The following is a 12,937-nucleotide window of genomic DNA, read 5'->3' as shown; positions in this document are numbered from 1 at the left end:
TTGATCAAATATGTTCTTGACCCTGTGGTGTATAATCAGAAACATCAGTTTCAGGAAAAACGCCAAGATGTTTGGCTAAACCCTGCGATTTTTAATTATAAACTTTGGGATTAAAATTGAAAGACTGTTTATATCCATAATATTTATCAAACTCTGTCTATTTTCCATTATTTTTTATAGTAATCTTGTATTTGAAACACATATGTCATAGTACTGTAATCTTCTTTATTAACAAGACAGAGATCTCTGGGTGTAGAATTCATTAGATGTGTTACATCAGTAGGGAGTCTGACATATAAAGGAGTATTGAGCTTGAAGTTAAAAAACCCAAGACTTTTCTCCATTTTCAGCTCTAATTTTCCCATCCTTTGAAATGTTGCTTTCAATATCTAGCATTACCCAGAGCTGACTAAAATACTTCCTTTCTCCTACCCCTTGTACGGTTTTTCTGCTGAAACTGCAGAATGTACCAAGCTCTTGATCTCTGGCCTCTGTGTCCAGTTGCCACATAAAGAACTACAAGCACACAGTAAGTAACTGATAGCCAGAATGGAGCATCAGGAATGATGTATTTTTTGAGGGACACCCAGCCTGCACCAGAAAACAGATGTCTTGACTTGTGCATTTGGTTCATTTCCTGGTGCATCCCTGCTGGGGAGCAGGTTTTCCATGATAGTCCCTGTGTACGTGGTGTTGCTTTATGTAAATGAATAAGAGAATTATAGGGCAAAAATTAGTCGTTTTTAGAAACCTCACTCTGTATTTCAGAACTGACTTGTGAAATAGGCCCATTGATCTGATCATGTGCTTTGCTAAGCTCAGAAGTACCAAAGTGATAGAGGACATTCCATTACTTTCAGACCCTCTTTGTTTCTTATCTATTAGATCTCCTTTTCCATTTGTTTAAGATAGATCACTAGCACTGGAAATCTTCATGGACCAATTTCACACATCATTTATTTTAAATGATGGAAATTGTTAATTTCTTCCCTGTATGCCTATACAGTGGACATGAATAATTTTTCTGTATCTACGTATGTGTGTACTTAAACTAGTAGCAGTAAACAGCCAAAGCATATTGTTAAATGATTGTTACATAGCATACTTTTCATTTCTAAGCCAGCTGTGATTTTGCTGTTTTTCCTTGAATTGTTCCAATTCCTTTCCCTGAATGCAAGGCATGATAACACTAAATTAACATCTTTTTAATTCCAAGTCTTCTCAAAAGGGAGACAGTAGGCCCAGGGGACTGTCTCTTATGCTTGTTATTTATCTGTCTTCATGTTCATAACATGTCTACAATATGCTCTAATAATGGAATAAATGTATATTGCATCTCTGTGTACTACTCACTATGTGATATATATGTTTATTTTCATCTCTGCCAAGCTCATTTCTGTGTTAACAAAATCCAGCTTTATGCTGAAATTCATTCTTTCCCTGTTTTTCCACAGAAAATGGCCTTTCTAGTAACCTCTAGTGGGTCTGAAGATTTTGAAATATACTTCTTTGAAAATTATACTTTTGATACATTCTGACATTTTATCACAAGCTAGAGTCATTCAGAGTATCTGAGGATAGTAAACTAATTATCCCTTTCCTTCTTTTGCTGACATTAAAAGATTAAATTAATCACATTCAGTTATAGCTGGCATTAAGCATAAAGACATGTTCTTTTTATGGAGAGAAAGACATCAGTGACTTTTATTAAATGTTTTTTTCTGTATGTCAAAATTTTCTTTTGAAAATTAAAAGTGCTAAATTGGCAATTTTGCTTGTTTTCTATTCATTTTAATGTTTCCATATTCTTCACCAGAAGATTGACCTACAGTCTTGTTTTTATTATCCACTCTAAAATTAGTAATTCTGTGTCCTGTGCAACTGTGGGTTTTTTCATTTTCACAGTATGACATTCTTTGAGCTGTGCAGTGAAAGGACTTTGACTTGACAGCAGATCTATCTTGTAAAGTAAAAGCAAATCAAAGATATCTATGAAAGTGCTAATGTCTGTGATAAGAAGATAATCTCTCTAGAAACCTTTGAGGTAACTAACCCTAACTCAGAGGAACTTGTGACAGACAATTATGTGGTCACAGATCAGAGAGCTCAGACACGGGAGAAATGCTTTCTACTAAAAAGATGAAGTGATTCCTGGAGTTGTTTGAGAATTAATTTTTTGTTTGTTTGTTTGCTTGCGCTTGTTTTAGACAGAATTACATTATATAACTCAGTGGTTGCCACTGAAAATATATTGCCTTGTTCAAAGAATTTGACTTTTAAGATCTGATACACACTCATACACTAATGTAGTATTTGCTTCTGTTGAGAAGCCTTGTTCTACTCCACTCTTCCACATACTAAGTTTTGATAGTGTTTAGTAAACATCATCTGTGCTTGTTTGGGGTATGTATAGCTTATTCACAGCAGGATGGGGTTGAACAGAATTTTTCAGAAGCAAATGACATAGGAATGTTCAAGAAACACCATCTCTTCCATCTGGATCCAAATGTTGTTATGTACAACAACTCACCAAGGTAAAGACCTTAACCTTCAGATTCCTGTAAAAATCAACTCAGAGTCCTTTTTTTTAATGAGACAAGACATGATTGAAATTCAGCAACAGCACTTACTTAATTGTAAATCTTGCTTCAAAATGTCATGCAAACAGCTCTGTGGCTTCATGCTGAAGTTTAATTTGGTACCAGTTCTCAGGGCAGACTGCTAATTCAGATTACTCCTCCCCATTTCTTACAGCATTTTCTGTTCTTTCAGTGATCTTGCAAACCTTCAAAATGAGATCTGAAGAGATCACTGCTGGACATGGGGCTCCAGAGTGATGGTGAAAAAACCATCATGTAACACATACTTAATGCAGTTTGGCAAATCCTTGATATCTATCCAGGAAACCTTTCCCTCAGCCAGTAAATATTTGTACCTGGGAAACTTTTGGTGGTTTGCTGCCGTTGACACGCAGTGTGTACTTTGCAGCAAATGACATCTGATTTACAAACAGCTTGTGTGTAGACCAGGTGATTCACCCTCAGGGACCTCTTCTGTGGAATGGAGCCAGTGTGTAGTGGCAGGGGAGAAAAGAGACCTTTCCTCTGGAGCCCCTGGTGCCCACTGACAGCGTGAATGATGCCTTCTCCAAACATCCCTTATGACTCATAAAAAGAAACTCCAGCAGAGCTGTAGCTAAGCCATCCATCATAGTTCCAAAAGCATGACCTTGGCTTCTGAGTAAAAGATGTGCTTAGATATAGAATTTGCAACTGTTGATGCTCCACTGGAGACTGCAGATTATAGCTCTGTGATGGAGTAATTTGCAGTCTAATTGTTATTATCAGTTCAACACCACAGTGCTTCCAATTCCTGAAATTTTATGATGACAATTCTGATATTTGGAGTTTACCTTAAAACTACAGACATAGACTATTGGAGAAAAAATTTCTGTTACAATGGGGGCAGGAGGAAAACTCCTAGCTGTCATGGAAATTGAAAATATCCCAAGACTGTCAGGAAGTATTAGAACACAAAAGCAAACAAACTTATTTATAAGCTATTATCACAACCAGATTTTCAATGGGGATTGCTAAATATTAAATAAATGGATTCTGGTGGAGTGCTCTATACTATGGAAACCAGAGAAACTGGAAGAGTCCAGTTCCAAAGATTTTGTAGTCTTATAAAGGCTCAAGAACAAATTAGAAGTCTGAGAATTAAGTCTGTTGTTTGACTGTGCCTGTGACAAAGCAGTTTGTTGTGTTATGTTTCTTGTTCTAATTAACTTCTATTCAGTGAGAAGTAAAAAAGCACTAAAGACTTTCTGAGTGACAGTATAAGCACAGTGACTAACTTTGAAAGACTCCCTCAGCTGACACACCAAATGGCAGCTCCCACCCAACTGAAGAACTAGACTTTTTCCCCCTGTTTAAAGACATTGCAAAGATAATAATAATAAAAAAATATTTTCTTTTGGTCTTCTTTCAATTCCACAGTCATATCTTGTGAAAGGCCAAGGATATGATGTGAATAAGCAACCAAAGTTCAGAAGTTTCTCTAATTCCTTTGATGTGAATATTCAATTGCAGTTATCTCCTGAGATATCTTTTTTTTCTTCAGGTTTTAGCTCAGCTGGAAATGCTCTAAGATGTGCTTTCTTCGTAGCAATTTTACAGTTAGAGCCACGGAATTTGGAGACAAAAAGAAAATTAAAGGGAAGAGCTTGGGGAATATAATCAAAGTTCACTCCACGGAGATTCACAGGTAAAACTTACTTTGTTGGTACTGACTCATATACCTGCACACTCCTTTTAAATCCTACCACTATTATCCTGAATTTCTTCTAGACAACTTCAAATGTTTTCCTAACGTATCCTGTATCATATCAGCACCTTACACTAATACAGTGCTTGAGTAGTTACTCTGTAACCATTGTCTTTGTTCCCCCTCAACAGGGAGACTGACCAAAATTTTGAATTATGCAGTCCTAAGGTCTAAGGACATCACTAGTGTCTCCTATCCCTACAGTGTGAGATCCACAGACTTTTTTTAGAAACATTTTAGAAACAGTTCTTTCTTCATACCTCACAGTTTTCATGCAGAATCACAGCTGTAGGTGAAACTGCTACTGAAAACAATTTCAGGTATCCATCACAGGCTGCTTAGCCTAAGAAGGAGATCCTGGGTCTAGAGGCTGTTGGACAGTGCAGGGAACATGACTAAAGGGGATGCACTCTTTTGCCAAGGAAACATATGACTGTCTTTGAAGGATGGGGAAACATGGGAAACACATAGCTCTTTTTCCTGAGGTGTCCATACAGACCTTGAAAAAGCAGGAGGCAGAGTCTTCATCACTACTTGGGAATAACTGTACTTCTCTGTCATGTCTGGAGCAAAAAAGTTGCACGTTGAAAGAGAAAGGATGTGAATAACAGAGTTAGCATGTAAATGGCCAGCAGCTCTTTGAGAGTCAAAGAACGCATCCCACAGAAAAAAAATTGGAAAGGCCCATTAGAAATGCCATAGCTAAGAGAATTTCAAAGCATCAACAGCTTCTCTGAATAACCTGTTCCAGTGCCTCACCACCCTCACAGTAAAGAATTTCTTCCTAATATCTAATCTCAACCTATTCTCTTTCCGCTTGGACATGTCTTGTTGTCATTCTCTGAGGGCATGCAAATTACTCTTTCATATATTATTGTGAAGTATTGTATAATCCCAGAGCCACCAGTACCAGGTGTGCTTCTGATTATATCACATCTATATGAGTAAAGTTTAGGAATCTAATTGCTAATAATTTCTAAACATTTTGGCCAAGTTAAGAGTAGGCCTTACCATGAAAAATGGATTAAAAATCCTTCAATAATGCAGTCACCCAACAGAATTTTTAAACATGCTCTTGTCTGAACAGGCTGGATTCATACTGGAATGATGTTAGAAAGCCTGATAGATGTATCTATTAATTTAATTAAATATTTTTTTCATTCCATTTAGTAAGAACAATTAAATATTATTTTCAGTTTTGTTTATAGTAGATTTTCTTTTCTGGTTGTTATAAATTCTCCAAATGCAGCAATGTTATTTTCCAGAGAAGAAGAATGTTGCTCTTTAAAAAGTAAATTACTTCCACAGAAATTTTGCAACACGTTTCATGATAGCTTTTCCACTGAACTTAGATGTTGTAATAGCTTTTTCAGCTTTTAGGAACTTGGCATCATTTCATTAAAGTTACTCGACTACATTGACAAGTCAGAAAGAGAGCACAAAATGATGTGTTCATGAACTTGTGATGCTTACATCTGTGAAACTGTGATGTCTGTCTATTTTTTTTTCTTCTATCCCTCTCTTTTTGTGGCATAGAACCTTATAGGGACTTTACTCCAATTTTTTTAACCTTTTTTAAATACTTTTTTCCCCCTTTAGATTATAAGCTTCTTAAAATTCTGTGTGGTCTATATATGTATCTGTACTTATACATCTGCATTACATAAATTTGTTTAAATTATTTCATGGGCTTGACAATATTTCATAATACCTATGAGCTGTAAAAGCTGAGTGTGATTAACTCTTCTTTATGGAGTTGAATGCATCACAAATTGTTTTTATCTGTCTAGAAGGAGGAGAAAAAACCCTTCACTTTTTAGTGTCCAGTTTTCACTTGACTCATGTTAACTTCAGCTGCCATTTGGGGATCTTTCCCCTTCTGTGGCATTCTGTGACAGTCTCTGATAAAGATTCTGACATAATTTCTGCATCAGTGAGAGACATCTAATGTAACAGACCTTATGATTTTGTGTCATATCAATTTCCAGATATGTGGCATAGATAACTCCTTCCTCTACTCTGCTGTTATTAGGACAGCTGTCAGATAGAATATCTGACTACCAGCAGGACAGAAAGTCAGCAAGTCAACCCATGTATATTCTCCCTATAGTCTGGCGTTTCACTGGGGAACTTGACATTTATTTTAATATCAGTAAAGTTTTGTTAAGTGAAACTGCTCTTTGCTGGTGGTGAAGGACATAAGATTTTTTAGCAAGGTAAAATGCTATTCTGAAAATAATTTTCTTCCAGTCAAATGTTTTTCTTCTCTGTTTCTGGCCCACTTATCACCAGAGCGGTGCTCAACAGGGTCAGCTCTAAAGATCCTTGTAGAAATCCCATACAATCTACTTCATTTTGTGATCTGACATGAGCTTTCTGAAATGCGACATAATAATCCCTAAGGACTCGAATTTGCCCCCAACAAAATATCATCTCACAATTTCAATTTTCAAAATAGCATTTAACTGCAATTTTGGTAAAGTAAATAGCACCCTTCACACATCTGATACACTAAATGTTCGCATCTTTTTCAACAGAAGGGCATTCTCCTGGCCTTTAAGATTTTCTACTATGATGAAAAAATACTTTAAGAGATCCTCTTTATGGTAAAAGGCTCGTTACTGTGTAACTATGGTCAACAAATATAAATTTCCCTTTTGATTTCTATAGTGGAAGAGCTTAACGTTAATACACAGTGCCCTTACCCATCTAAAGTAAAGAAAAAAATATGCTGTATGGTAACAGAAAGAAAACTCATGAAAGGTAAGAAAACCCCATAGAAATGTACCTCTCTGTGAACAGTGCTTCCAAAACAGAATGCTTTTGAAAGGTTTTTGTGTGCCTGACTGTCAAGAAATTCACAAAGTAGTGCCTTTAGCCTGCTGTCATTTTGAAATATGTTTTGTTCTCTGTACAACATTAATTTGCTTTCAAAATGTCCAATCTTTTAACAAGTAATATTAACTGAAGTGGTCAATTAGAATAAAAGCTCATTCACAGACAATTCATTAGCTTACCAGTTGGACTGTGCATCATATTTTTACAAAAATACAGAGGGATAGCCTGCATATTTTTGTATTCAATATATGAATATTAGTGAAAAATGCATTTAATTCTTCATCAAGGCACTGTAATCATGCTAGTAAAAGGCTTTTTTGTTTTGTTTTGTTTGGTTTTTTTGTTGTTGTTTTGTTTTTTCCAGTAGTTTTGAAAAAGTGAGTGTCACCTTGGTTGCAAAAGGTTAGAAAAGCCTCACAAAGGGATCAAGGCGATGGTGGTGGGAGGGGGTGGCTTTACATAAGTAAATACATAAGGAGATGTTCACAAAACCTGTATTCAACCTATGTGACACCATCCAGTTTTGCATATTGTTAGATCCTTCTTCTGGTGAGGCGGTAGGTAATGCCAAAGAGTAATCCCAGGTCTGTAGGGTGAATCTGTCTGCTGTGTGCTTTGCTTGTAGAGCCCCAGATCCGTCTCCAAGTTACATCAACCTGCTCAGGCTGTCCATTCAGGGATAAGAAATAGCGTAGTTTTTTGGCCAACTGCAAGTCCTCTCAGCTATATCCGGAAACCACTCAGTGTTTGCAGTGGGTGAAATTCCTCCTTCTGCAATGAGTCGGTATGAAGTCTGTGTGCAGGCCCAGATCTACCTGCATAAGATAACTGCAGTTTATTTGGCAGCTAGCCAACATGATAGTAAAGTTCAATACCTATATAATCTCCTATAGCTGCAATAAAGATCTCCACAAAAGTGTTTGTCCAATGGCTTCAGGCTGCCAGATCAATAAGCGGCAGGAAAATGCTGAGTTAATTAACCTGATAAATAGCTTGGCAAGCTTTATTTCTAATGACCACTCCTAATTTAATAAACTGTAATCACAGAAAGACAGTATGATAAAGCGTGAAAGGAGAACATTGTAGATCCACTTATCTGGTGATTTTAGCCAATATGAAAATCTGCAAGTAATCAAGCTGCAGTGTTTCAATCTGAATGGCAGGGTTTGTTATTCTGAAACATAACTACAGGCACTGTTTCTCTTCCTTGGGAATGAAACAAAGATCCCTGAACGCTTCCTTGTCTGAAATGTTTGTGTATTATATATGAAACATCTGTAGGATTAGATAGCTTCGATTTGCTTATATTTATGAAGCAGAGGTGGACATCCATAGCCAATTCATTTACGATTTTAGAAACTGCCAGAAGAAATATATACTGACTTTTTTTCTTGAAATGCTCTGGAGTTAGGAAACTGACAATTTGAGAAATTTTCAGTTCAGATGGCAAGAGAAGAGTTTAAGGTTCACAAAGACTAATTAGTTGTATCATCTCTGTGTGGTATATTTAAACTAAGGGACACAGGACACAGAACATGAGTCAATAAGGTGTTGGCCCTTGAAACATCTGGCTCCATGCTCAAGTGAGATCAAGTTCTCCTTGTTTGCTTTCATGTGTTCTTTTCCACAAAAAGAAAACAGGTGATAGGCTTTAAGGGAACTGTGTTGTGCTCAACCAGATCACTGACTGATGCACTGGCATCCTGATATGCTGCACAACAGCAGTTAAAATTAAATGTAGCCAAAGGTAGTCTCAGAAATGTTCTTTTCCAGTGCACCTGTCCTGTCTGGACCCTAGTTCCATCACTATGAGTATGGAAGGGGCAGAAGGGGCAGCTCCAGCAGTTACAATCCTTCTCTTCCCTTTCCTTTTCCCTTTCCCTTTCTATTTTTTCCATGTATCCTCATTTGTAAAACCACTTACAGTGAGGAACTGCGACAATACCAGTGCCAGAATAAGATATTTTGAAACTATCTGATTTCATATACAAAGCAGTAGTGAAAGTACATACTATGACTGAACCAAAATTGGTAGTACTATCTTGCCAGGTAATGTGGAAAGAGAATTCATGAGAGTATGAATGGGTCATGGTAAGTCTAAGGAATAAAGTAAAAATAAAGTACAACTGTCCATAAAACTTCAAGATAGGCAGCTGTCAATCTCTTTAGGAGAGTTTGTCCAAACAAATCAGCAAATATTTCCCTTTAAAATCAACTTAATTAATGTACAAAAATTTTAGAAAGCTATTCCCTTTTGAAAGAGCCTTTTGTTGTCCTATGTGACTGAAAAGGTCTGTGAGTAGCACTGAGACTGTGAAATCTCTGGTGCAAATGAAGTGGCACACTGTTAAACATGACTATTAAACTACTTTCTTGGGAGTTGTTTTTGATTCATGTGGAATAGATTAAAAGTCTGTTTCAAGTCCCACAAGATTTGCCATGGAGTATAATTATACATGAAACAGAATAAGAAATGCAGTCCAACAATTGCTTTAATTAGATGGTAGTTACTGAAGCTGTCAGTGTGCCTAGTCCTACACAGAACTAAGAAGGAAGAGTTAGGTAATGGAATTGTTGATAAATGTTTGCAATTCAGAGGAATTAATTATCTGTGTAAACAAATAATGGGCTAGAAAAACTGCAATCAGCTGATGGGATCTTGCCCTTCATCATCACTGATGGTTTAATACCTATTTTAAAGACCAATTTGCTGCCCTAATAAAGCAGCCCTCAAGGGCCTGCATTACTCCCTTTGAGAAATACAGCTTTCTGCAGTTTTATGGCATCTGAAACTGAGTTCTAAAGACAGTATAGGCTTAGCATTGGGAACACTTGAGATCTTTTTCTGTTTTTTCTTCTGTTAGCCATTTTGTCAATGAAACAAGTTTGACTACTTCTGAATGCAATAGAAGGGGTGAAGATGTTAATTCTCCTTGACCAGTCAATATTTGTGCTACTATTCACACACTGTGGAGCCTCTGTCATTGCTCTGAAGCATCTGCCAGAAGAGGAGGCAGGTGGGAGGGACCAATATTTAGTTCTTGAATGGAAGTTTTTATGTTCCTACAATTCAGGTACCTACATGTTACAATGGTACACAAGCTCATAAAATAGGAGGTCAGAGTTTTGTTGCTGGGGACTTTCAGAAACACTGTAGAGAACCGAACATCTTTTGTGCTTATTGCAGCCAGGTCCAGTTTTAAACCAGTTTTAGGTCAAAAGGTATTAAAATTCACATACTTGATACAGTTGGCCCTGTTGTGTGTGTGTCCTCCCTTGGTGCCTTTGTGGCACTTTAAAGGGCAGCCATGGCTGAGAGAAATGGACAAAAACTTACTGAACCATAAAGGTCTCTGCACCTATAGATCTGCACATAAACTGTGGTGTGGCATTCTTTTTCCCTTGTGCTAGGTGAGGTGTAACAACAGAGACAAGAATGTAAAGTAACTGTGCTTTTGATGGGGAGAAGGTATTGATTTTTCACTCTAGGAAAGGCAGATAAAGGTATTTGAGTTTGCTCACTTTCCAGGTTTTTAGATAGCATCATCTTACCACATTCCAAAAAGTACCCCAACACAATGATAAGCTCCAGACTCCATGCTGCTGTTCCAGCTGTTTTCCCTATGTTGTTCAGTCAAAGCCCAATAAGTGGTGTACTACAATTTCCAGGAGGGAGTTGTCATGAGATGGTGCTTGGGCATGACATTTTAATGGGTTTTAGCTGCGAAATCCAAGTTACCAGTCTTGAGTTTGTAAGGGAAGAGTACCATAAGAGAAAGGGTTCCTTAAAGAATATATTTGATTCTCAGTTGTAAGTCTTTCTGAGAGTTACATAGTTGAGGATGTGTTCTTGAAATAAGACAATAAAGCAATTCCCAGTTATGTGAACAAATACACAAGATTCATTTCTGTAGACTGCAGAATCCTGCTATTTGTCTCTCAGCTTAACTGAATTAATTATTGTTCACAGTTTCAGTGAATGTAAAGAGAAATATTGGAATAAAAAAAAAACCTCTCACCTCTTGCTTAATTGCATATTAAATCTTCATAGACAAGAAAATCTGAATCTCTTTAGGGAGGCTTTAAGGCACGTAGAAGTGTATGGTTAAAGAGAAAGAAATGTACTGGCCCCCTGAGCAAATGAAGAACAAGTATCACACAAATTTCTTTTCCACATGTCTCTTCCTTCCTCCAACTCCATCCTGAAAAGGGACTTGATTTAGGCAATAAATATATACATACAATTTGCATTTTTTGCCCAAGAGTTTCATTTTGCAACATTAACAGTGTTCTCTTCCATGGTAACATAATGAGAATCTCAGAAGTGGGATTTAAAAATGGTGTTTAGGCCCCTACTTTAAGTTACAGATTGTTAAGGATAATCTGATGCCTAAGTGAACTCAAACATTATATTAATGCTTTACAAATAGTCCTTTGCATCTGCGGGGCAGAAGGAACACACTGCACTCAGGAGCTATTCTCAAGGTCTATTATCTTTGAAAGGACATGATTGTCTTCATATTCCAGTGTATTGTCATAGTCCATCATCTAAGATCTAGGCATGAAACAGTATCCATTCCCAAAACCCCAGTGCAGCCATTTGAACACTTCTAGCTTCACTATGTCACCAGGTGTCAATCACCTGAGAAAGTATAATTGCTCAATTCACTGTGAAGCCTCCCCACATTTATATACTGAGTACCCAAATATAATTTATGGAAGTCAGAATGAGGAACAGAAGGAAAAGAGGCAAGGAAAGAAGGGCTCATTACTGTCTGTTGGCACAGTGTTGCCAGCATCTCCCATGATGGGGGAACTGTGAGCAGCAATTGCTTGGACCTGATCACCATGCTTCTACATCTCAATTACCCCTTAAAGAGTTGCTGGTACTCTCATATCATGAGGTAATTTCTGATACCCTGGCACTTTGCCAGGCAAGCTTAGTAGAAGAAGCTGCTGTACCGAAGTCTGGATGTACTGACATTCTGATATGCCACAGGCATGACTTTAAGGAAGCCAGGTAATGGTCAGTCTTCGCGAGCGAAGATCCGGGGAAGGTCTTTACACCTCCCAGCCTGCACATTGGATTTTTTTAGGTGAGACACAGTGTGCGCGGAACTGAGCCCACCCTTTAACCCTAAGGTTCATCTGCCGGGGCCAAGCGAGCTTGGACGTGGCAGCGAGGTCCTCAGGACGTAGATGGATTGCCTTTAAGGGCTTACGAGCTCCATCTGCCCGGGAGTGTCCCTGATCGGGAATCGAACCCAGGCCTCAGTGGTGACAGCGCCGCGCCCTTAACCACTAGACCACCAGGGGCTCCTGAGGAAGCCAGGTAACAGCAATGGTATTAGGCAAGTTGAAAATAAGCATTTGTAAATATTAGACTAAGCAAAGAAGGAAATGAGTCCTATGTTTAGGCAAAAATTCTTTGTCTTGTTTTGTTGAAAAGTGTGCATTGAGATGAACAAGGAGGAACTGGTGAAGTGACAGGATGAACTGAATGATAGAACAGGCTCCACTTCCAGTCAGATATCCCAGTAAGTCCTTTATTGTCTGTTCACACTATTGCTCCAGCACTGTTTAACTCCACTCCTCTACAAGGGATTTCCTGTGGGGACTGAGCCTCAGGAAAAAGCAATCAGCTTGGATAGTTAACAACTTGTTCTCTACAATACAAGTGGGATTTTTCTGACCATAGGATGGGGTGTGAGGGAAGGCAAAGGTTGCTGCAATTATTTGGAAGCTATGTGTTGCCTGCAGGTATTTTATTTCT

The sequence above is a fragment of the Myiozetetes cayanensis genome, unplaced genomic scaffold, assembly GCF_022539395.1.
Source record: "Myiozetetes cayanensis isolate MyiCay16 unplaced genomic scaffold, myiCay2020 scf2-11, whole genome shotgun sequence".
Taxonomy (NCBI): domain Eukaryota; kingdom Metazoa; phylum Chordata; class Aves; order Passeriformes; family Tyrannidae; genus Myiozetetes; species Myiozetetes cayanensis.
The sequence above is the reverse complement of the archived record's forward strand: the minus strand, read 5'-3'. Positions refer to the sequence as shown.